We start from the raw sequence: 23419 nt of genomic DNA, 5'->3' as shown, positions 1-23419 counted from the left end.
TTTGTTTTTAAGCGTACGGCAAAAGTATTGAAAAGAAACATTCTGTTGATTTGTTAAGAGAGAAACTTCAGGCAAATTAAATTTAACAACGTTTAATTGAGCAAAGAATGATTCATGAATTGGGCAGCACCCAGAACCAGAATCAGTTCAGAGTGGCAGTGGAGCTGTCATGTGGACAGACACATTTATGGACAGAAGAAGGAAAATGGGCTACAGGAACAGCTGGATTAGTTACAGCTCCGCTTTTGCCTTATTTGAACACAGCTAAGACTCAGCTGCTGTGATTGGCTGAAATTCAGTGGTTGTGATAGGCTAAGACTTAGCAACTTGTTACAAGAGAAAATTACAGCCTATTTATACCCCTATGGGTCACTGTATATGAAGAAAGCATTAGGCTGAATTTAACCTATTTAAGGAGACAACTTTAGGCTAAACTTAATGTAACAAACTATTGAAGGTGGTAGGTTGTCCTTCAACATAGATATGAAGATTCAGAAAAGTGTATGGTAAAAATGTATTTGGTGTATACTCCGTCTTTAAATCAACATTAAGGGCTAAGGGGCACCAAGAAATGCTCCTTTCTTGCTTTTCTTTTACTTTTCTTTTTCTTTTTCTTCTTTTATTTTGACAGCCTTTTAGTTTACAAGAAGTTAACATTTCCACAGGGTTGTAATTGAGTCAAAAACAGAATTTTCTGCAACATCCTGTAGATATCTAGACCTGAACATTGAGTGCTCTGCCTTCTTTTTCTAAGTGAGAAACACTATAAAAGCTGCCACAGTACATGGATGTACTTAATACTGTTAAAGGTCAAAACAAACATTTGACATAAAATGTGTTTGAAGTTAGATGAATCATCCTACTGGGTTAGAGTTGTAGCAAACTTTCCCATTATTAATTAATTTTTCATGCATCAAACTAAGAGAACAGATTTTTAGTACCTAATGTAACTCATCCCCATAGAACTAAACATTTGGTCCACAGAAATCATGTCATAATTAGCATATGCATTTTTGTTTTTTCTCAGAGAATGTGAGCAAATTAAACAGAGTGGGTAATGGGAGCATTCGATTTAAAATTCAATATGACAAACATAAAATATTGGAGTTATTAGCAATAATAATAAAGCATATTGTACTTATGGTGTGAAAGTAGACATTTTATTTTCCTTATACTAAATTTACAAATCACAGTATAACAACTAATTGCAGTTGTTACATTGACTTGGATTGATAGCACAAATGTGCTAAGCTCCACATTTTTATGAAGATGCTTGCCTATTGGTTCCTTATAGAAAAAGATGAATCCCTATTTGGAAATGTTAAGTCATTATTAAAAGCTAGCATGAGAATCATGTTATACTTCTCAAAGCTAGCATCAAACAATATTATTTTATCCAAAAGTTTCTGAAGGTTAAACCTAAATGTTGCTGGAAATGATCAGATTTCCAGGTGTGAGATTTAAATAAATAATATGTAAATGTCAAGAAAATGTAAACTGTAAAGACATAAAATGCTTTAATGACAATACGTAGTCAGTCTTATTTATCTATTTCAAGGATTCAATACATTAGGAATTGCCTGCAAAGCTTTACTGAGAATTATAGCTATATTTTGTTAGTTCTTTATTTCTTAATTTGTAGTACCTTGGGCTATAATTCACATATGGACAGAGAACTCACCAAATAATTACCTTTGCTGTCTCTCACATGCTTGGGAAGCAAAAGCATCCCTCTGTGTGGACTGGAGCTTCTTCTGCATCCTGAATGGTGCTGTCCATTCCCTACAAAGACAGGCCTGGAGAGGGGCTGTGCCAGAGACCCTCTCTGTACAAAACAAATTCCCAAGTAACAAGTACACCCACAGTCACACCATGAACATATTTTTAAACCCTTCCTCAAAATACCATTTTGTATTTACTTGCTGTTATAAATTTTCCTAATTCTTCTTTTGTATTTTTGTTTAAAGAAGTATGTATAGGATAAATTAATAAGAAGTAGCAAAAAAGAATAACTAATTTTCCTCCCATTTTTGGGTAGAAAAAATACACATCTGTTGTTAATTCTTGATCTTTTTTTGTCTTGATTATCTTTAATGAGGTATAATTTAGATATAAAAATGGCACCAGTTTTGGAAAATAAAAATATATTCTGACAAATACATACGATTTTTTAGCCACCACAATTGCGATATAAAACATTTCCATCACCCCAAAGTTTTCCATTGTAGTCAACGCCCAATCACTGATGCTACTGATCTGCTCTCTGTCACTTTAGTTTTAACATTTTCAGGAGCTCATCGAAATGGAATCATACAGTATGTTCTGTTCTGTTGCACTGTTTAGTTGTATTGCACATGGGGGTACAGCCTGACATTTTACACATTGGTTTGTAGTCCTTGCAAGACCTAAACCTCATTTGGGTGAACATTTCTTCGAAGTCAACCAGTTGTACTTGCTCAAACTTTCTCAAGCGTATTCACAGCCTTAGTTGTATCTTCTTTTCCTTGTGACATACTCAGATTTCCTTATCACACAGCTCATCATCATTAGATCCCATAACTTGAAATATTAAAACTGCTATGACAGCTTCCAATGACTAGTTTCTGGACTACAGGTGACACACATTACTGCTCTTTGAAAATTATTCTTCTTATTAAACCCAACTTGGCAAAAGCCTGTATGGTGGCCAAAGTAATGAGAAAGGATGATGATGATGATGATGAAGATGATGATAGTGATGATGATGGTGATGATAATGATGATGAAGATGATGGTGATGATGATGATGAGTTCTCCAGAGTCCTAGAAAATCCAATGGTACTGAACTAAGAGAGTTCAGGAGATACCCTATACACCCAGGAGGAAGAGCATTCGTTATTTGGCAAGTATGTCAGGTGCCAGGATGGCGGGTCTGGAATACCCGATCCCTACCTGAGTTCAGAGGTAACGAGGGAGGCCCCCCAGCAACAGAAATATTTTGTGATGTGAAAACTAACCATTTAAAAGATTTCTTCCTCAGATGCCTCATAGGTCAATGTTCAATAGATGAAATACAATTTTATGACAACATGTTATCACAACTTTTAGGTAATAGTTGAGAAAATCAATGTGGATGTCATTGGGCACTACTTTCTATCAATATTAAATAGCAAAAAGAGCAGAAGAACTTTGGCATTTATGTTTGAGGCTCTAGTGACAAAAGGCAATTCTAACAAAGTGGAAGCATTAAAATATTCCTGCTATAATAAATAAGAGGCCGATAAGGAGACTATGAGCTGTAATTGGAAATAGGCCCCCTTTCTTTAAAAAAAAAAAGATAAAAAGAAGAAAAACAAAAATTAAACAGAGCTTTGACATGCAGTAATTGGACTTGTCATATTTCATCCATGCAATTAAAAGTTAAACCCATTTTCTAAGATTGCATTGTTTAATTACAAAAGTAAGTACATATAATTAAAAAGTTAAATAGATATGGTTAGATGCACTGTCAGCAGAGCACTGAAATATAGCAAATGATATTTGAAGACAGTTTCTGTCATTTCAAATGATTACGAAGCAGCCTTGTCCTCACAAATGATGAAAATAACTGGGATATTCCAATTATTGGTTATTCTTAATATTTACTCTCATGCTGCTTGAGTGTAAACAAAAAGAAAATGTCTTTTTTCTATTTAATCTAAAAATAGGTACCATCCACCCGTCAGAAAAAGTATAGCAGAAGATCTGAAGAAAAATACATTTTTTTGGAGTCTGGTAATTTACCTGCAGGTAAGAATAATACAGCTTTGCAAAAGGCTGTCAGAAATCTACTTGCTCGAGTAATTCATAGACACCTCCACACTTAATGTGAATGCTTTGACTCCAGAATAGATAAAAATTCCTGCAATAATAGATGAGACTAAGCAAAATAACCCACATATGTTGCAATGGATTTTTATTCCTAGAAAAATATGCAATATCTCCTTGTACTAATAGTTTATGTTCTCTGGTTGATACCCCACTTTCAGACCTAACATCAGGAACTGATGTGTTCCTGGTAGTGTAGATAGCTCTAGTACCCCTGGAAGTCTCTTTCAGATAATCCACATTCACACTCAAAACCATGTGTAAGTTCCATGCAGTGGTAACTCAGGGGCATGCCCTACACTTTGTAGAAGGACAGCTGCAGCAATCACATCCCTAACAGGCACCTCAGGCTACCATAACCAAATACTATAGAGTGGGCAACTTAAAGAAACAAAAATTTATCCTCCACATTTTTGGAAGAGAACGATCCAGGTTGCAGTTGGTTAGGTTTCTGGTGAAGGCTCTCCTGGGTTGAAGCCTTCTCCATGTCCTCACATGGCCTTTCCTTGTGTGGTACAGGGAGAGAGAGATTGAGAGCATGAGCTGTCTGCTGTCTCTTCCTACAAGGACACTAATTCTGTCAGATCAGGGCCTCATGCAGATGACCTCATTCAACCTTAATTACTTCCTTAAAGACTTTACTCCCACATACAGCCATACTATGGGTTTAGTGCTTCAACACATAAATTTAGGGAGGACACGATTATTGAAACCCCAACATTTTGTCCTTGGTCCCCCAAAATTCATGCCCTTCAAATACACAAAATACATTTATTTGATTCCAACAGTTCCCGGTTAACTTGTTCCAGCATCAACTTTAAAGCCTAAAATTTACTTTTATCTAAATATCATCTAAGTCCCAGATATGGGTGTGATGTGAGGTATAATTTATCCTGTGGCAAAATTTCCTTTTATCTGTGAGTCCCAAGTGTGCTTCCAAAATACGATGGGATAGGCATAAAGTATCTATTCCCTTTCCAAAAAAAAAAAAAAAAAAAAAAAGATAAATCAGAAGGCAGAAAAGAAATTGTTTCCAAGCAAGTTCAAATCTGGCAAGGCAAATTTCACTAGATGACAAGGCATGGAACTTTCCTGCTTTGACCTGATGCTCTGCCCCAAAGGCTCACTGAGGCAGCAGCATCTCTCTATGGTCCTATTCAGGGACTGCAGAACTGCCCTGCCCTTGAGACCGGGGTGGGAGCGGGGAAGCTTCCTGGCATATGGAAGCTAAAGAGGTGGCCCCATCCTTTGAAATCTAGGAGGGGCCAGTCCTGCCCCCGGGCTAGTGGTGAGAGTGGCAGCCCAAATGATCTCTGAATCTTCTTTGAACGATTCCCTTTTCTTAAAGGACAAAGCAGGTTCACAGCTGAATAGCTCTATTGTTTCATCCTGTAGAACCCAGAAGTCAGAAAGCCTTTATTTTGTCTTTGTTACCTTTAGTTCAAGCTGGCAGTGTTTCGACCAGTGCAATCCATTGCTATTTCTGGCTAGGCAGAGCTGGCTGATCAAATCCATTAGTTGCTCTTACAGACTCTTCATCAAACAGTTGTTCACCCTCAGTGCTCTCTTCAGAACAGGTTTCTCATGTTTTGCAATACGAATAGACCAATAATTTTTCAAACCCTCAAGTTCTGGTTCTTTTTTGCTTGGCAATTTTTTCCCCATATATATTTTTCTTCTCATATTTGACTGTAAACTGTAGGGTGAAACCAAGATGCTCCTTCAATGTTTTGCTTAGAAATCTCAGCCAAGCTTCCAATAATATCACTTACATGTTACACCTTCTGCAATACAGTAGAACACAATTCATCCAAGTTCTTTGTCACTTTAGGACAAGAATCACCTTCCCTCCAGTTTCTCATAATCTGCTCCTCATTTCCCTGAGACATCACCAGAATGGCCTGTAATGTCCACATTTCTATAACTCGTTCAAGGCATTTCATGTTTTGTTTGTTTGTTCATTTGTTTTTTTCTAGAATACACCTAAAGGCTCTCCAGCCTCTGCCCATTACCTAGGTCCAAAGTCACTTCCACGTTCTTAGGTATTTGTTACAACAGCATTACACTTTTTCTACCAAAATCTGCAGTAGTTGGAATTCTCCTGAGAAACAGGGCCAACAGAATGTTACATGTGTTTTCTGCCAAGATCCCTACTCTGTTAGCCTTTTGCACGTAGGTCTTGGTCAGCACAACCTGGCCTCCAGCAATGCTGCTTCTAGCACTTCTGAATTCCAGGGACCCCATGGTCTAAAAAATCCAAAGATCCATATAAATTTTATGTGCTCTTTTTACTTTTAAACATTATCAAATGCGGCAGTGCACGTTACATAAATTAGATCTTCAAAAATTCTCCACTAATAGTGTTCATATTTTGGGTTCTTTTGTCAGGTTCTATAAATACCAATGTAGAGCTGTGGGACCATGGGAGGATAGAAGAATGTGTCACTGAGGATGATATGAAAGTGTCCCTATCAGAGTGCCCAGCCTTGTTATAGTTCAATGAGCATGGTTATAACCACAGGAACCCTTTTTGCTGTTATAAAATGGACCAAGAAAGGCCAGGTCCTCAACTGAATGGTTCTGCATGACAGCATGTACCTTCCAGGTGACCTGCTTTTAGAACTTTCTTTGGCACTAACTAAGGGTCAAACTGAAGATGACACAGGTGTGCTGAGATGGAGTTTCGGTTGGGTAGAGGTTGAGAGAGGGTTGAACTGATCATTACTGGGCAACATGCATGAGAGGTGATAAAAGGTATGTTTGAACAAGGACCCATGAGGGTGATTAAGCACTGTTCTGCAGTGACGGTGGAAGGGATGTTCAGAGCAAGTTGTCTGAAGGGACCACATTTGAGGTGATTTCTAAAGATGGACTCTGTTGGGAAGAAGGTCATCCCAAGTAAAAGGGACCACTCAGGCTAAGGCCCAAATACATCTGCAAAGGGGAGAGCTCAGGGTAGGCAGAAGCAGTTTAGCAGGACTCGGGGGAAGACAGAGCACAGAGGCGCATGCACACCATGTTGACTGTTGAATGCAGAGTGTAACGAACTTACGTTGCAGGAGTGTGAATTTGGCTCATATGCACTAGACTATGATAGCACATACATGCTTGTGACTAAGATGAGGCTTTCACTCTCAAGTTGATGAATGTGAAGAAGGACATGTTATCTGCACAGGCACATTATCCCAGCGCAGGGTGGCAATTGCTACAGTAGATGAGGCTCACCAGATGACCAGCGTCCCTGAAGCAAGCTCAGCAAGAGCCCCACTCCTTTGTGCCATTACTCTGAGCCAAGTGCTTTTTGTGGCTCTTCCTAGAATGAGCTCATTTACCTGCCAGGCAGTACTCTGAAGATGGTGCTATTGTTATTTCTCCTCTGCATTTGGGAAGCAGCAAGTAACATATTCAAAGCCACACACCTGGCAAGCAAAGAGGCCTAGTTGCAGACCCAGGTGATACTCCCAGCTATGCCATTCCTCTGTACCTCCGGTCTATATGAACCTCCAGTATCAGAGATTCAAGATGGGTGTCTCTGGAAGTTGGGGATCTAACAGCCTTCTGGAAATGGGCTCAGAGTGATGTAGGATTTTTTTCAGCCCCTTTGTCAGACTCGTGACAGGGGTGAATGTTTAGTTGGCCCATTGCACTCAGCTTTTTGCCGGAGGGAGCACATGAGCAAGTGAGTGCAGGACCTGACTATCCGCTCTGGGCACTGGCAGGACCAAGTTCGGTGTGGGGCCCATGGCCAGACCAGGCAGAGGTGCCTGCGACCCCGAAGTTGCAGAGGAAGTGCTACAGTGCTCATTTATCTCTGCTGCCCATGGATGGCTGTGTGTTAACAGCTCAGTTGACCCCTTGCCTCGTCACATGGGGCAGCTGCCTTCCACTACAGAGGGCAAAGGGCCAGTGTGACAGACTTTTTTGTACTCATACTCAGTGGGTCCTGAGCTCTTCTCCAGCATCCAGAAAGAATGAGGTTGCACAGACACTTGAAAGATGGTGGAGGCAGAGAATTTTACAGAGCAGTGGAAATGGCTCTCAGTGGAGAGGGGAGTTGGAGACGGGACGGGAAGGGCAGATTGTCTTCCCCAAAGTCAGATCATCATCTACCCAAACTCTGGCCGTTTCTTCCCCTAAGTCAAGCCATCTGTCTTCCCCAAAGTCTTGTGGCGTCTCTCAGAAGTCAAGCCATCTCTCCCTCTATCAACTGAGTCTGAGAGTTTTATAGGCACAGGATGGCAGGGGGTAAGCTGTAGTTTTGGAAAAAGCAACATTTGATGGGTAAAAAGATATTATTCAGAAAGGACCAATTGGGAGAGAGGGGGCAAGCAGGAATAAAAGTTGTCACTTTTGGCTGTGGATTTCAGGCTACCTTGGCTTGAAGGTGAGGTTTCACTGGGGACCAGTCCCTGTCTGCCTAGAATTTCTCTGCCTCCTGCCTCTATTAATAGGTACAGAAATCCTTTGCAGGCCAAGATGGTGGAAAAGTCAGTGGTGGGAACCTCAAACCAAAGTGACAGCCACATTCTCTGCAGCAAGCCTTCCCTGAGTAAAATTCACAGGCAGCATAGCCAGGAAGGAAGCCAATGGACTCTGGCCACTATCACTGGCCTGGCCCCAGGACCTGGCTGCATACTTGGTGTGCTCAGAAGTCACAGCTTCTACCTGAGTTTGTAGGTAAAAGCTGCAGTTCCCAGGTCTACAAAAAGTTCCTAGAAGTCAGACACGGGCTACTCCCTAGTCACAGCCCCTCCTGTTCACTTGAATTAGAGGTTTCCTTAATAAATTCATTCATAAATTCCTAAATAAATTCATTTGTTAAATTTATAAAATTGAGACATTGACATCCACTTGTGAAGACTAAATAAAGTTACTATTCGTATACTGGCAAGGGACCCAAACCCCTAGACCTTGGCTGGGGTTCTGCAAGGGCATGTGCTCATTTCAAAGTCCTGATGCTGCAGCCAGGATCATTGACCACAGGGTGTAGGTGGCCCTTGCCCATGTCAGCACCTTTTCCTCTGCGCCTTGTCGTCTAAAGTCTATTCAGACGGCTTTTTCATATGCAGCAGTTATCGAAATGGTCTCTGCACACCAATTATAATAACTGCACAGCCTTCAGCTTCCACCTGGGTGAAGTGTGCCAAATGCGATGTGAGAAATATTGAGGCAAAACTCATTACGGCATTTCTTTAAAAATACTTTCTACAGTGTCTTACATCCGTGCTTATGAAAAATTAAAGAGATGAGCAGATCATAGTTTATTTTAGATTAGATTTCCTCATGCCATTTGCCCTTGATTTATTTTTCTTTCTTTTGAAGTCTGAATTTTCTTTTTTAAAATATGAAGCTCTCTTACTGGCTTCGATTTTAGAAGATAAGCAACATATATTGTCTGCCAACTTTTCAAGGAAAGGAATTTTTCTGTCTGAAACTGCATATTTGATTGTTTTAACATCATTTTTTAAAAACGTTCAACCTTGTCAGGGAAATTACTTTGCATATAGTAATTTGATATTACATAACTATTTATTGGCATTATGCTTCTAGAATCAGACCAATTTAAGGAATGTCTTTTTAAAATTTTTAAATAAAGAGGTGGTAGAAAAGAGAGGCACAGTGGAACACGTCTAGCCCAGATCTTTAGGCAGAATGCTTGTCAACTCTGGAAGGGTGACGGCTGTTCCTAATGCCATCTGGGGAAAGGGCTATGTTTTATAATTGTGTTAATCTCTTCCGAACCAGCCACTACTACAGGTTCTGACTTTTTGAGGTGAGAGAACCTTAGGTTTTGCCTGAAGCTGGTCATTAAGTGTTGCTAATGATAGCTTTCCTGAGGAAATTGGAAATAACAGGGTGTGATTTAATATAAATATGACATGTCAGGCGCTGCCCCCCAAAAATGTCATTGTTAAGGTGGGATAACTTGAATTGCACAGAAAGTATTGCCCTGTTTTCAAGTAGAGTAGAAAAGGACTCTGATGCCTGAACAAATCTCTCGCACTGCCATTTTGATCAACGGCTCTTTATGGGAAAGGCAGGCAGCAGTGGGCTCTGGATTTGGGCTGGAGCTGCAGGATGAAGCTATATTGCTTCCTTTTTATTTGTCCAGGCCACATGCCAGTCAAAGAGGTGTCTTGTTCAGGATTCAGCCCTCCCACATGGGTGCACACTCTTAGCAAGCAGGTGAGAGCAAGAGGTCAGGATCTCCAGGAACGTGTGATGTTTTGAAACAAATCACTCCAAGATTTCCGTTGCCCACTCCTGCTTCCTAGTAAAAACTTGCACACACTTTCTTTAAAAGAGTTGTGATCTAAAAATTAAAATCCCAAATCCAAATAGAAAAAAAAAGTATTACTACTTTAAGATTTTTTATTTACTTATATTTTTTACAAGACATCTCTATGTGATTCTCAAGGAATGAGAGGATGTTTAGGGACCTGGAGATAGGAAAAGCTCATGAAGAGGGAAATGAGCACATTGTTTGCTGGATACTGTGTGAAGGATGACATCCTCCAAGGTTCCATCTCTCACCAGAACCCATGCTGAGCTGCTTGGACATGTGTGTGCACACATGTTAGCTGGATATCTGTGACCTTAGCAAGGCCACATGGCCTTTCTGACACTCAGTTTCTTCATTTACTAAATTTATAAAACTGAAACATTGACATCCACTTGCGAAGACTAAATGCATCACTAGATGTGAAAGCAACTAACCTAGCATCCAGCATATGGTAAGGCATCCAATGAATGCCACTTAAATATGAATTACTGCAGACCAATTTTGTTAAAGTAGAAGCATTGAATTTGTTCATTCGTTCTAAACCTTTAATGCATGCCTATGCTCTTTCAGCTCTTTCACAGTCTGTGCTTACAAAATTTAGCATCATTCAATTAAATGCATTTCTCAGTAGAAAATCAGTGTGTTTCCCTACACAGGCTGCCGCCAGTCTCCAACGTCCACAGTCAGCATATCGAAGTCACCCTCCCATGTCGGCACATTTGGATTGAACCCACTGTACAGGAGCAGCATAGTAGGTTGGCTGACCTGCAAGGCAGAAACCATCATGTAAGAGAATGCTCTTTGCCCATAATTCTCCTTCGTTTTATTTATTTATTTATTGATCTCCATAATAGGGCAGCATTACCTTTGTAATTTAAAACACTGGAAACATTGTAGATGTTGTGTATTTAGCTTTTAAAGTGTTATTTTGCAAATGCAAATTAAATCAACCATTCAATCCGTGTCATGCTAGCCAAGAACCATGTCAGGGTCACACCTTCCCAATTGCCTTCTTCTTCAGCACTATGATTTGTTACTGCATTGGGTTGAATTGTGTCCCTTGCCCCCAAATTTATGCTTACTCAAAACCTCAGAATATGACCCTATTTAGAAATGGAGTCTTTACGGATGTCATCAAGTTAGGATGAGGTCCTTCTGGATAAGGGTCAGCCCTAAATCCAATGGCTAGGGTCTTCATACAACGGGGGAAGACATGAACACACAGAGGGAAGAAGGCTGTGTGGGGACAGCTGCAAAGCCTGCAAGATGCAGCTCTATGCCAGAAGTTGACAGGAGCACCAAAAGCTGGGAGAGGCCAGGAAGGATTCAGACTTTGAGCCCTTGGAGGGAGTGCAAGGCCTTAATTTCAGACTTCTGGACTCCAGAATTGTCAGTAAATTTCTACTATTGTATTATTATTATTATTATACTTTAAGTTCTGGGGTACTTGGGCAGAATGTGCAGGTTTGTTACATAGGTATACACATGCCATAGTGGTTTGCTGCACCCATCAACCCATCATCTACATTAGGTATTTCTCCCAATGCTATCCCTTCCCTTGTCCCCCACTCCGCAACATGCCCTGGTGTATGTTGTTCCCCTCCCTGTGTCCATGTGTTCTCATTGTTCAACTCCCACTTATCAGTGAGAACATGTGGTGTTTGGTTTTCTGTTTTTATGTTAGTTTGCTGAGAATGATGGTTTCCAGCTTCATCCATGTCCCTGCAAAGGACGTGAACTCATCCTTTTTTATGGCTGCATAGTATAATTTCTGCTGTTTTAAGCCACCTGTTTGTGGTCCTTTTTTGTAGCAGCATCAGGAAACTAACTCAGTTCCCAGCCTTGATTTCCTTTCCTTAGACTGCCCCTGCTTGCAAAGGGACAGACTTGGGCCCGTGACAGCAGGCCTTGCCCAGTAGTCATGGTAGCTGGGTGTGAGTCTTTCTCCATCTGTTGCCTGCCGTGGGATCGTGGGAGGCCTATTCGATCTAGCTGATCCTCAATTTCCACATAAATAAAAACAGGGAATTGAAAAAGTTGGCGTATAACATTCTACTAATAAACATATAAAACCCTATTAATAGCGATATTTATATATTTCTCATATGATAAGAACTATATGAAAAACATCTTCATGTTAGACCAAGATCAAATGGAAAACCATCTTTGATGATTTCTGCAAGTAATTTAGGGAGAATTTAATTTCAGCTATGCCTGCCACCTTTGAAATATATATCATGCACATTTGAATGCAAAGTGTTTGTAAAGTAAAAACTGTGGTTTCTAATAGCAAGGACGTGACAAATGCCTGCTGAAAGCACAATTATAAATTAGTTTTGGATTTCTTGGGCAATGGGGGTGGAGGGTTAATATCATCATCTGTACCCAGCTGAGTAGTCAAAAAAATCCTGGCCAATAACTTCAGTGATCAGCAGCTGGGGAGAGTTGGCTTAGACTCCGCCCTTTCCTCCTGTCTTCCTGCTGCAGCTTGCAGCAGCTGTACCTGGGAAGCCCACCAAATTCAGGCCAGGATGAAGTCAGTGGAGGCGCCAAAGGTAGGCAAGGTCTGTGTCTCAGTTGCCGTGTGTCTTCTCCCTCTGTGTCTCTCTGACACTTCTTCCTCAACATGGTTCATTCTCTTCCTAAGTCCCTCCAGCTAAGGCACCTGACTTGTCATTCATCTGTGTGTGCCTGTCTTCCCTCCTTTCCCAGCTCCTGTTGAGGACAGGGGTGTCTTGCTCATTGGCCTGAACAGAAGTGAGCTAGAGGGATCACCTGTCCATCATGGTGGCTTCTTAGAATACCCATTTGGGCATTCCCTCAAATAAATGGCAACTGAAACCCCATTGTGGCCGAGTAGTTATGCTTCAAAAATGGTCTTCATTCCTCTTATGTGTTATCCTTATGTTGTAAAAAAATATAAGAACATGAAAATAAATTCAAAAGAAAACGATTATTTTCTCACCCCAACACTAGGTTGTTTTTGTATATTCCCTCCTAGTCTCATCCACACATACACAGATACTTCCCTAAGTTGTAATCAAAGAGTATAAATGTTTCTGTATTCTGCATTTTTATTTAACATAAGCATTTTTCTCTCCTGCAATGCAATTTTGTACACATTTTAAATGACTCTAATATTCTTCCAAGGGGTATATTGGAATTTATCTTTCCATGTATTCACAGATATTTAAATAGTTTTTCTCCAAACAATGAAAAAGTTTTCTTTATGTAGTTCTTTTCAGTCTAGGCTATTAATGCTAAGCGTACAACTTTAAAGCTGCTTTATAAGATATGATTTACAATTTCAATTGTGTATTTTAGTAAATAAAGTGTAGTGGCCACCTCATGTCTATAGAAATGACTCATTTTTGCTGACATAGATTATTTCCTTGGACACGTTCCTCAGATTGGAATTTCTGCAGTTTAGGGATCAAAACTTCTGCCACCTTAACATATGTTATGAGGCTCTGTGTTTAGTCTGAATCAATATTCAGGGCCAATGTGGTTGCATGAGTGAGTGATCTTTCTTTACTAAATATTTGTTTACTAGGAAAATAAGAATTAACTATTAAACATGTAGTACACAAATATAAATGATAATTCATTCCCATGACATAATGGCAACACTGAATTCCTCATACATATGTGAATAAGAAACTGTCTCAGAGAAGTGAGTAAGAGCCCCAACTTCCCTCAGTTGATGGGTGACAGAATGGAACTAACCATACAACTTCTTGAATTCCAGGACATGCTTTATGGAGAGTTAGTCCAGCATGGTGCCAAACAACTCACATTATTGATGTGAGTTGCCCTCCCAAGTCAGCTACTCAGGTCTGCACATTTTATTTTATATTTTGCTTTAGTCAAAGAGAATCCATTTATTTATTCACGGATTTCCTGTTGTGTGCTGGGCATAGTCATAGGAACTCAGGATGCAGAAGTAACCCACCCAACAAAGCCCTGCTGTTAGGCGCTTACAGCATCATAACCAAGCAAACGCACAAAGAAGCAAGAAACGAAGGAACTGAACACGTAGAAGTCATGCCATGCAGTGAAGTGATCTGGGGAGGAAGGCTGGTGTGTAGTGGTGGTTGGGAAGAGCCTCTATGACAAGGTGACATTTAAGCAGAGCTCCCAAGGAGGGGAAGAAGATGGTCAAGGGCTTATCAAGGAAAGAGCTTCCCCAGCTATAGGGGTAATAAGAGTGAAACCCTGGGCAGGAGAACAGGAAGATGAGCATGAGAAATGGGCAGAGCCAGATGGGAAACAGGAGACAGACAGAGAAGGAGAGAGTAGCTAATGTCGGAGGACTGGTGGGAGGCCTGCTGATGTAGGACCTTCTGGGCTGTAGGACTGCCGACATTTTTCCAAGGAGGTAAGAAGCCATTGGAGAATTTTGATCAGAGAAGCTATATGATCTAAATTGGGGTGTGTGTGTGTGTGTGTGTGTGTGTGTGTGTGTGTTTAAGGGTGCCCCTGGCTAGGAATAGGTGGAAGACAGCAAGAGTGGAAGCACCAAGATCTGTTAGCAGACTCAAAGACTCATGGTGCAGAAGTCCGAGCGACAGGCGATGGTAGCCTGGGCTGGAGTTGTGACTCATGAATGGGAAATGAAGGTTCACTGAAAATATCCAGAAGACAGAGCCAATAGCATCTACCTATGAATGTGTTGTGGGGTGAGGGATAAAATTTGGAATTATGAGCACCTGGAAGTTTTTCTTTTCCCCTCAATAATGAAAATGAGTTGTAACAGGTGTTGGGACTAAACGACGGATGCATTTTACCTGTTGCACGTTACCATAAGCACTTTTAGAATTTTTCTATAGCACTGCCAATGGTTGTGTTTGTAAAGAACATTGTAATGAACGAGCACATTCATGCAATATTTTACCCTTTCATTAGCAATATGAGGGTTCAACGAGGAGTTGGCATACCATGCTATGCTGAGCTGGGAGTAGCATTGTACTAGGAGTGGTCAGGTACCCCAACACTTACTTTGAAAAGGTACAAAACATTGAGGCAGGTGGCAGATAAGATCAGAGGCTTGAGTAATGGAGGGGGAAGCAAGCCGATGCCACACCTATGGTAGTGATGTCCAGGTAGTGATACTTCTGCAGATAAAGACAGGCACAGATTTGATAGTAGGAGAAAAAAAATGTATGTTAGAAAAAAGAGTGATGAACAGGATTGTGATTTGTGATCCTAAAGTAGCTCTTGTTAGTGTCTTGTTTTGGAATTTGTTTTGTTTTGTTTTTTTCTCCCTGTCTTGGTGTAATGCTCAGATTCTGTAAGTGAAAGAAAAATGTTTCAACCTATGCACATAGAGAAAAGATGAGCAAAGATGGGTTAGGGAAGCCCTCCTCAGCCCCTGCCTCTCCTGCTTATGTATGGGCCCCTGGAGCTGGCCTTGTCTCCCTCCCTTTGGATCAGAAAATCCCTGGTACAGATGCCAATGTGAAGCAAAATGGAAGTATTTGTGGAAAATCTTTTGACTTTTCTTTTGAGTTAAAACACATCACGAGGGTGTATCAAAGAAGTTGATTGAATGTGCTGTGGAATTACATGGGAATATACAAATGGATTTCTCTCAAGAGAGCAAAGGGAGCAAAAGACCAAGAGGAGGAAGGACTACAACTACCCAGGCATGTTCCATCCAGAGGTGACAGTGGGAAAGATGAAGTGGTCAAAATAGTCCTCCTTCAACAGTGAAATGGCTGAGATTGTTTGATAGAACCTACAGAAAATTTGATCTGGAAATTCACTTCTGTGCTCCCTTTCTGCTGCCCACCAGTATCAAAGGCACAGTCAGCGTGAGAAAGAGAGTTCAATGCCTATTATTAACGAAGTTAAATGTGACTGAGTGGCAACAGGGTGAAATATGCTGATGACACACAATCATTAGGTGAGTCAAGACCACAGAGGAAAGTAAAGCCTCCTAGATGGGCTGAACAAAACTCAGTAATTGGGCAACATGATGGCAGATGAAATTCACTGTAGACAAGCGCAAGGTGAAACTTACTGGGAGGAATAAATTAAATGCCTCGTCTGTGCCGAAGAGCTCTGAATTAGTTGTAACCTCCTGAGAATAAGTTCTAAAAATCATCATAGCTCACTGAAAACATCTGCTCTATGCAGAGCACCAGTCAAAAAGAATGAACAAGATGTCAGGCTGTGTGAAGAAGCAGATGAAAAATGCATGAATGATTTAAAGTCATTATAGCGAAAACCCATTGTATAATCTTTTGTAAAAACCAAGAAAGAAAAACTTTAAAGTGAGGCGGAAACCAATGTAACAGGGGTCAATTGGCTATGCATATGTTAAGACTTCAAAATAGAAGGGAGAGAAATAAGCAGAATCGTTTTCTATTTTCACTTCCTATAAATGGATAATGTAATATAGTGTTTGCAGAAGGACTAAAGTCAGCTTGAGTCATCTTCATTCAGGAAATGATTGCAGAAGACTAAATATGTCATGAAATTCCAGGGAAAACATATTTCAGGTAAAAGACTGTGAGGATTTCCTTCTAAGGGAACTGGTTTTAGTTTCTGCAGGTGGTGAGCAGCTTAAGTTGGAACCAAGTATTCAGGAAGGGGTTTCAAGAATTTTTTTTTGTCAGCACATCTGGCCCAAGCCATCATATAGAAACCCATGGAAAAATTCATTTCACGTTCACATTTAATGTCTCTCATTTCCCTCTACAAGCCAAAGTCTCTTCATAGTGTCTTTGCATTTTCTCTGCTTCCTACACTTCATTCATTAGCCTCTCCCAGCCTCAGGGTTAGCACTCATTAGAAATATTGACAAGTTAGCCTTTACATAGCATTGATTTCTGTGTTTATTGAGAAGCCTCCTAGTATTTCATACATGGAGATTCTGGTTCTTCCTTTATGTCACAATCACAAATTTTATTCAGCGATATGAATCTTCCAAGAAGAATTTATCCATTTTACTGAAGACTGATAAAGAAGTTATTGTTACCAAAGCACTTAAATCCTGCACTTACTAGAAATAAACTCCCTTCTTTGAAACAAATTAGAGTGTGCTCTAAAAGGTGACTTGTTTACTGTTCTTTTTTGAAATAAAACATCACTGAATTTCATGCTGTGATTCAATTTAGGAGAAGCAGGATCAGTAAAAGCAGCACTTATAAAATGGAAACCTTCAGCAGCCTAGGCAGGGCCTTCCTAGATGGAACTGGTGAGGGGTCAGGTTTAAGACCTGCTGATTTAGACAGTCCACCTTCTGGCTTTGGAATCCTCATTAACATTGCCCTGAGAACCCCGGGCTTCCCTCTCCTTTGCCCTGCATTGTTGCTTCTGTCGTGTGGCTGCACTGCTAACACCTTCATTACGTTCTGTCTCACTAGATTGCATCATGGCTGGGTTCTTCTCCCCTTCCTCTACCCAGGCCCTTTGGCAGGTAACTTCACAGAGTCCTTTGACCATGGATCCAGCAGCTTCTTCCCTTGATTTGGTTCAACCAATAGCGTAAGGCAGATGTAAGAGTGTGCAGGGTTCCAGCCCAGGCCTGGAGAGTCTTCGTGTTTCGGTTCTCTCTGGAGCCTCTGCCTTCATCATGAAATGGATGTGGTTGAGTTTGCCTGCTGATTTCATGAAAAGGGTTAGAGAAACATGGAGCAGAAGCCAGCTGATGCCCACTGGATCCACATTCACAAGTGGGCCAGCCAAGACCAGACTAGATCAGCCAGTCCCAGACTTACTACAGGTGGGCGAGCCCAAGGGAAACTAACATAGATCAGCTTGCCTCATGCATCCTTATAGACTTACAGGAAATAGTGAATAAATATTGCTTTTTATATTACTAAAATTTGGAGTAGGTTTCTTGTGCAACAAGAGCTAACTGGTATACTTTTGCATTTATTTCCTCTCTCTCTCCTTCTAGAAAGTAAGGATCCCTGTCTGTTTTATTCACTGTTTTTTCCTAGAACTCGGACGTAAGTTCCTGACCCCTAGAAGGGACTCAGAAAATAATATTGAATGATGGCGTCCATCACTTAGTCAATCACCCTCGGCCATCGAATAGCCCTGAGCTCAACTATCAATGTTTTGGCCCCTTGGAGCACTGGTTGGAAGAATCTTTCTATAAAAGTTAGATAACATGTATCTGAGGCTTTGTGAGGCACTAGGTTCTTTTTTTGTCGTTTTTGTTTTTGTTTTACCACTCTTTAAAAATTTAAAAACTATTTTTAACTTCAGGAGTGGACAATAAATAGCCCCCAGACTACGGTTCGTTGGCCCCTGCCTAAAGGATGGCTTTTCCTGGATGCACACTGGCATTATACGTTGGGTCGTCCTGGTGCACATCAGGGCTCTCTTCTATGAAACTCATGATTCAATTATTCATAGAGACTAAGATGGGAGCTGCTGCTGAATCAGCCGTATCGAGTTTATCTCTGTGGGCTCATCCCAAAAGGAGTGGCATTCCTGAGCCACTGTGTTGCTGCGGCTCATGGACATATTGGAAACTGCCATGTTTCCATCATTCCCTTCCTCACGGGGAAGGCTCAAGACCAGTTTCCAGTCCTACTGTAAAACCAGGCAGCCTCGTGCATGTGTTTTTTGTGGGCATTTTTCTCTTTGTTTTACAACTTGCTCCCTCTCTTTCTTTTTCTATTGCTTCAAAGTTACCCTCTAGTTATTTATTCAATTATATGAACTGTAAAGTATCTGGATTCTTCTCATAAGAGGCAAATAATAAATAAATAATTTTTAAAGTGCAGTATTTATAAATTAAGATGTTCATTAAACTGCTCATGAATTTGTGAATTTTAAAAATGAATCATGAAATAGTATTCTACCACAATAAACTAGTTGTATTTAAGGACTAATTCAACTTATATTTAGATTTGGTGAAGTTGTCTTTTTGTTTTGTTTTGTTTTGTTTTGTTTGAGGCAGGGTCTCGCTCTCTTGCCCAGGTTGGAGTGCAGTGTTGCGATCTCAGCTCACTGCAAACTCCACCTCCTGGGTTCAAGCAATTCTCATGTCTCAGCCTCCCAAGTAGCTGGAGTTACAGGTGCACACCACCACGCCTGACTAAGTTTTGTATTTTGAGTAGAGATGAGATTTTGCCATGTTGGTCAGGCTGGTTTTGAACCCCTGACCTCAAGTGATCCCCCCACTTCGGCTTCCCAAAGTGCTAGGATTACAGGCATGAGCCACCACGCCTGGCCAATGAAGAAGTCTTTTTACAAAATGACATAAGAGACAAAATATAGACTCAACCTAAATGCTGTCAAAGGATTAATGGATAACAAAAATGTGGTAGGTATACTTAATGGAATACTATTCAGTCATAAAAAAGAATGAAATCCTGCAATTTGCAAAATGAAGGAAATCCTGCCATTTGCAAAAAAGAATGAAATCCTGCCATTTGCAGCAACACAGATGTAACTGGAGGTCATTATTTTAAGAAAAATAAGCCAAACACAGAAAAACAAATATCACATGTTCTCACTCACACGTGGAAACTAAAAGAGTGGATCTTATGATGATACAGAGTAGGTTGGTGGTTACCAGAGTCTGGGAAAGGGATTAGGGAGAGGGAATGGAGGGAAAAAATGATATAAATTTATTTATTTTCACTGAGCTATACATTTAAAAGTCGTAAAAATGGGCTGGGTGTGGTGGCTCATGCTTGTAATCCCAGCACTTTGGGAGGCCAAGGCAGGTGGATTATGAGGTCAGGAGATCGAGATCATCCTGGCCAACATGGTGAAGCCCAACTCTACTAAAAGTACAAATCCCATGCCTGGTAAGTGGTAGAGTCAGGATTTTAACCCAGATCTGTCTGTCTCACAGATCCACAGCTGGCTGATTCGCAGGGTGGTATGAAAGGCTACTGATGAGATGGGGCTACACTGGCTTCTGTAGGTATTAGTACTGTGGAGCCCTTGCCTTCTACTGGCAAGAGATGACCATTCTATGATTCTAGGAGTTATAGACAGAGGATTCAGTGTTTTGACCCTGTTTCTTGGGGATAACCCATGATAGTCCTTCTAAACCTGTGTTGGATGGGTGAGTGGGTGGTTATTGACCTTCAAATGGTGAACCACATGCAACTCGGAGGCCTGTCATTGATATCAGTGACTAACATGACACAAGACAGGGCAGGAGAAAACTTTGACAATCACTTGAAACAATAATCCCCGGGCAGCAGTTGGAGTGTGCAATAGTTAATCAAAATCATCACAAGCAGTAAGTGTAGCCAAGTGCAGTCGATAGTGATCATTGTAATATTTCCCAGCACACATAAGGACCCAATCATTCTATCAATTTTTTAGACATGTAAATTCAGTTGTTACCTTTAAAACACAAAATGACAAAAAGCCTTCATCCTTTGCACCTTGAAACTGCATGGTAATATTTACTGTTTTATTGGAAGAAGAGCACCAGTGCCTAACATTTCACGTTTCACCTCCAAGGCTTCTGGACCATGTCAAAATAAAAGCAATCAATATCAGTTAATAAGCCAGATCAGTGTTATTAGTATTCTTTACAACCTTGGCATACTTCATTTTATATACATATTGCCTGTGAAAACTTGGGCTTATATCTTGTCTAGACAATGCCTTACATGGTCATTCAAATTAATAATGTGCCAGAATTATCTTATGCTTAATGCAGCTGGCTCTATATTGACTCTGGAAATTAAATTTACTCCACAATGCTATTGACAGCTGGGTCTCCAGCATATTTAATGGATTTGAATGAAGATGGGGCTATATCTTGTGCCTTCAAGCAAAATGTTGATAACTCATCATTTTCATAAAACGTGAGAAAGTGCTTTATCTATAAATGTTCTATCTCTCAGTGGACTAAATCAATGTAAGAGCTGTTTGCAATGGGTTGAACTTAGCTCTATGTAAGAAAACAAAAAGGAAACTCTCCCAGGCAGTCTGTAAAACAAGTGCTTGCTGGTTCATTAAATGTGTGGCTCTGAAATCTCAATGCATTTCAAAGAAGTAGTTTAGTGTCAAGGAATAAAACTGTGTCCTGTGAATTTGATTTGAACATAATGAAAATTATCATAAATGTGTATGTCCAAAGTCAGGGCCAGAAACAGGGCTCTCCAAGTTTTTACTGGTTTATTTCAAGCATGGGGAGGGTAAGCTATGCACTCTGCCTGAGCCACTTTTTGACTTGTGAAAGTGACCTCTGTAGGGGAAATAAATATAAACTACTTTAAAGATCAATTATATATGAAAATTCTTTGGCATGGGCAGGCTTGATTCAATAAACGTAACCTATCAACGACTACTAACAGATTTTACTGGCCTCACCTCCAGCCATCCCTGGTATAAGAAGGCATAAATGGAAAGAGGTATAACTTTTCAATTTCTAGAGATGTGGTCTATTCTATAGTTGATTTTGAGACAGCTCTTCATATATTGCTCTAAAATAATACAGTCCAGAGTAATTTTGGGGCAAAACCACAAAAGAGTTGGTTTGTGTGTGAGAGTAAGAGAATCATGGTGAGGGTTAATTTATAGGGGAAGTCACTCACTCATTCACCTCACTTTCCAGCAGCCCCCCATGTTTATTGTAACATGACTAGTGATTTATGTTCTTGACTAAAGCCCTTCTTCTCGTTAAGTTTCAAATAACCCTACGGAGGGCTACTGTAGAGAATTTGCAATGTGGAGCAACTTACAGAGTCAGACCATAACCGAAGCAGAATCCAGTGGCAGCCACATTCTGTAGAAACAGGCAGAGAAGAGCTAAGCTTGGGCAATGTTGGCAAGATTGCTGGGGAGTGTACAGTGCACTATGCAGAGATAGTTCCAGCAAAGCTTCATTGCCCTCGTAGCTTCAGACAGACAACAAGGCAGCTCTCTGTAGGTGACTAGAAGCAGTGGGCAGCACAGGAGGGTTGAGGGCAATGAGAGACACGAAGAAAGCCTCAACTAAAAGGGGAGAAGGGTCCAAAGCTGTTCTTATGTCTGCCGCGGTCACAGTCACAACAGGGTCTGGTGCTCACATTTGCACACATGTGTTCCTGGTCAGCCCCTTCCTTCCCTCTGCACCTTACTGGACATAACCGAGGCTGCATTCTGTGGGGTGAGACTGCAGAGCACATGGCCAGTCAGCAAGGGGAGAGCCCTGGAGATGGGAAAACTGGAGCCACAGGGTCTGGGAAACTGAGACATGCATGTTCAGTGATCTAATTTGATTATTTAGACATGGGAGGCAAGTGGGGGTGAAGATGACCTGGTTCCCCTCAAAAGTTACGCTTCTGTTTGTCAGTTTTTTAGGGCTTCCATTGCAAAGCAAGACAGAGTGGGTAGCCTAAGACAACAGAGATTTATTCTCTCCCAGTTCTGGAGACTAAAAGTCTGAAATCAGGGTGTCAGGATTCCTGCTGTTTCTGGAGAGCCCAGCGGAGAATTCTCCCTCACCTCCTCCCACCTTCTGGTGTTTTTTAAAATTTTATATATATATATATGTTTTGAGATGGAGTTTCGCTCTTGTTGCCCATGCTGGAATGCAATGGCGCGATCTCAGCTCACTGCAACCTCTGCCTCCTAGGTTCAAGCGATTCTCGTGCCTCAGCCTCCCGAGTAGCTGGGACTACAGGCACGCATCACCATGCCTGGCTAATTTTTGTACTTTTAGTAAACACGGGTTTCAGCATGTTGGTCAGGCTGGTCTTGAACTCCTGACCTCAGGTGATCCACCCGCCACAGCCTCCCAAAGTGTTGGATTACACACATGAGCCACAGTGCTCTGTCCAGCTTCTGGTGTTTCATGGCTTTCTTTGGTGCCTCTTGGCTGTTACAGAATGACTCCAGTCTCTGCCTGTCATGACACAGGCCCTCTTCCAAAGTTTCTTGCTCTTACGGGATACCCTTCATTGAATTAGGGTTCACCCTAATCCAGGAAGAATTCTTCTTCACTTGATGACATCCACAGAGACCCTATTTCCAAACAAGGTCACATTCACAAGTCCCAGGTGTTGGAACTCCAGTATATCTTTCCAGGGTCACAGTTCAACCCATGACATGTGATGCTGCATGGATGCTGGACACCTGAGAGACACTGCTGCTTTTTTAAAATGAGCAGTGAGTGCCTGATACCCTCCTTCCCACAGTGCCTCAGCCACATCTCACAAATGTCTGTAAGTGGCATTTTCATATTCATTCTCTCGAGATTTCCTCTTGGTTTTGCAGCAGTGAGTTAATTTCAAAGAATACACTTCTGGAAAGGAGGCCATGGGAGTAATGTTTTACTTTTGAGACCAGTCAGTAGCCAAGTCCCTGAGACTTCAG

This window comes from Gorilla gorilla, chromosome 19 (genome assembly GCF_029281585.2).
Source record: "Gorilla gorilla gorilla isolate KB3781 chromosome 19, NHGRI_mGorGor1-v2.1_pri, whole genome shotgun sequence".
Classification (NCBI taxonomy): domain Eukaryota; kingdom Metazoa; phylum Chordata; class Mammalia; order Primates; family Hominidae; genus Gorilla; species Gorilla gorilla.
This window is presented reverse-complemented; position numbering follows the sequence as displayed.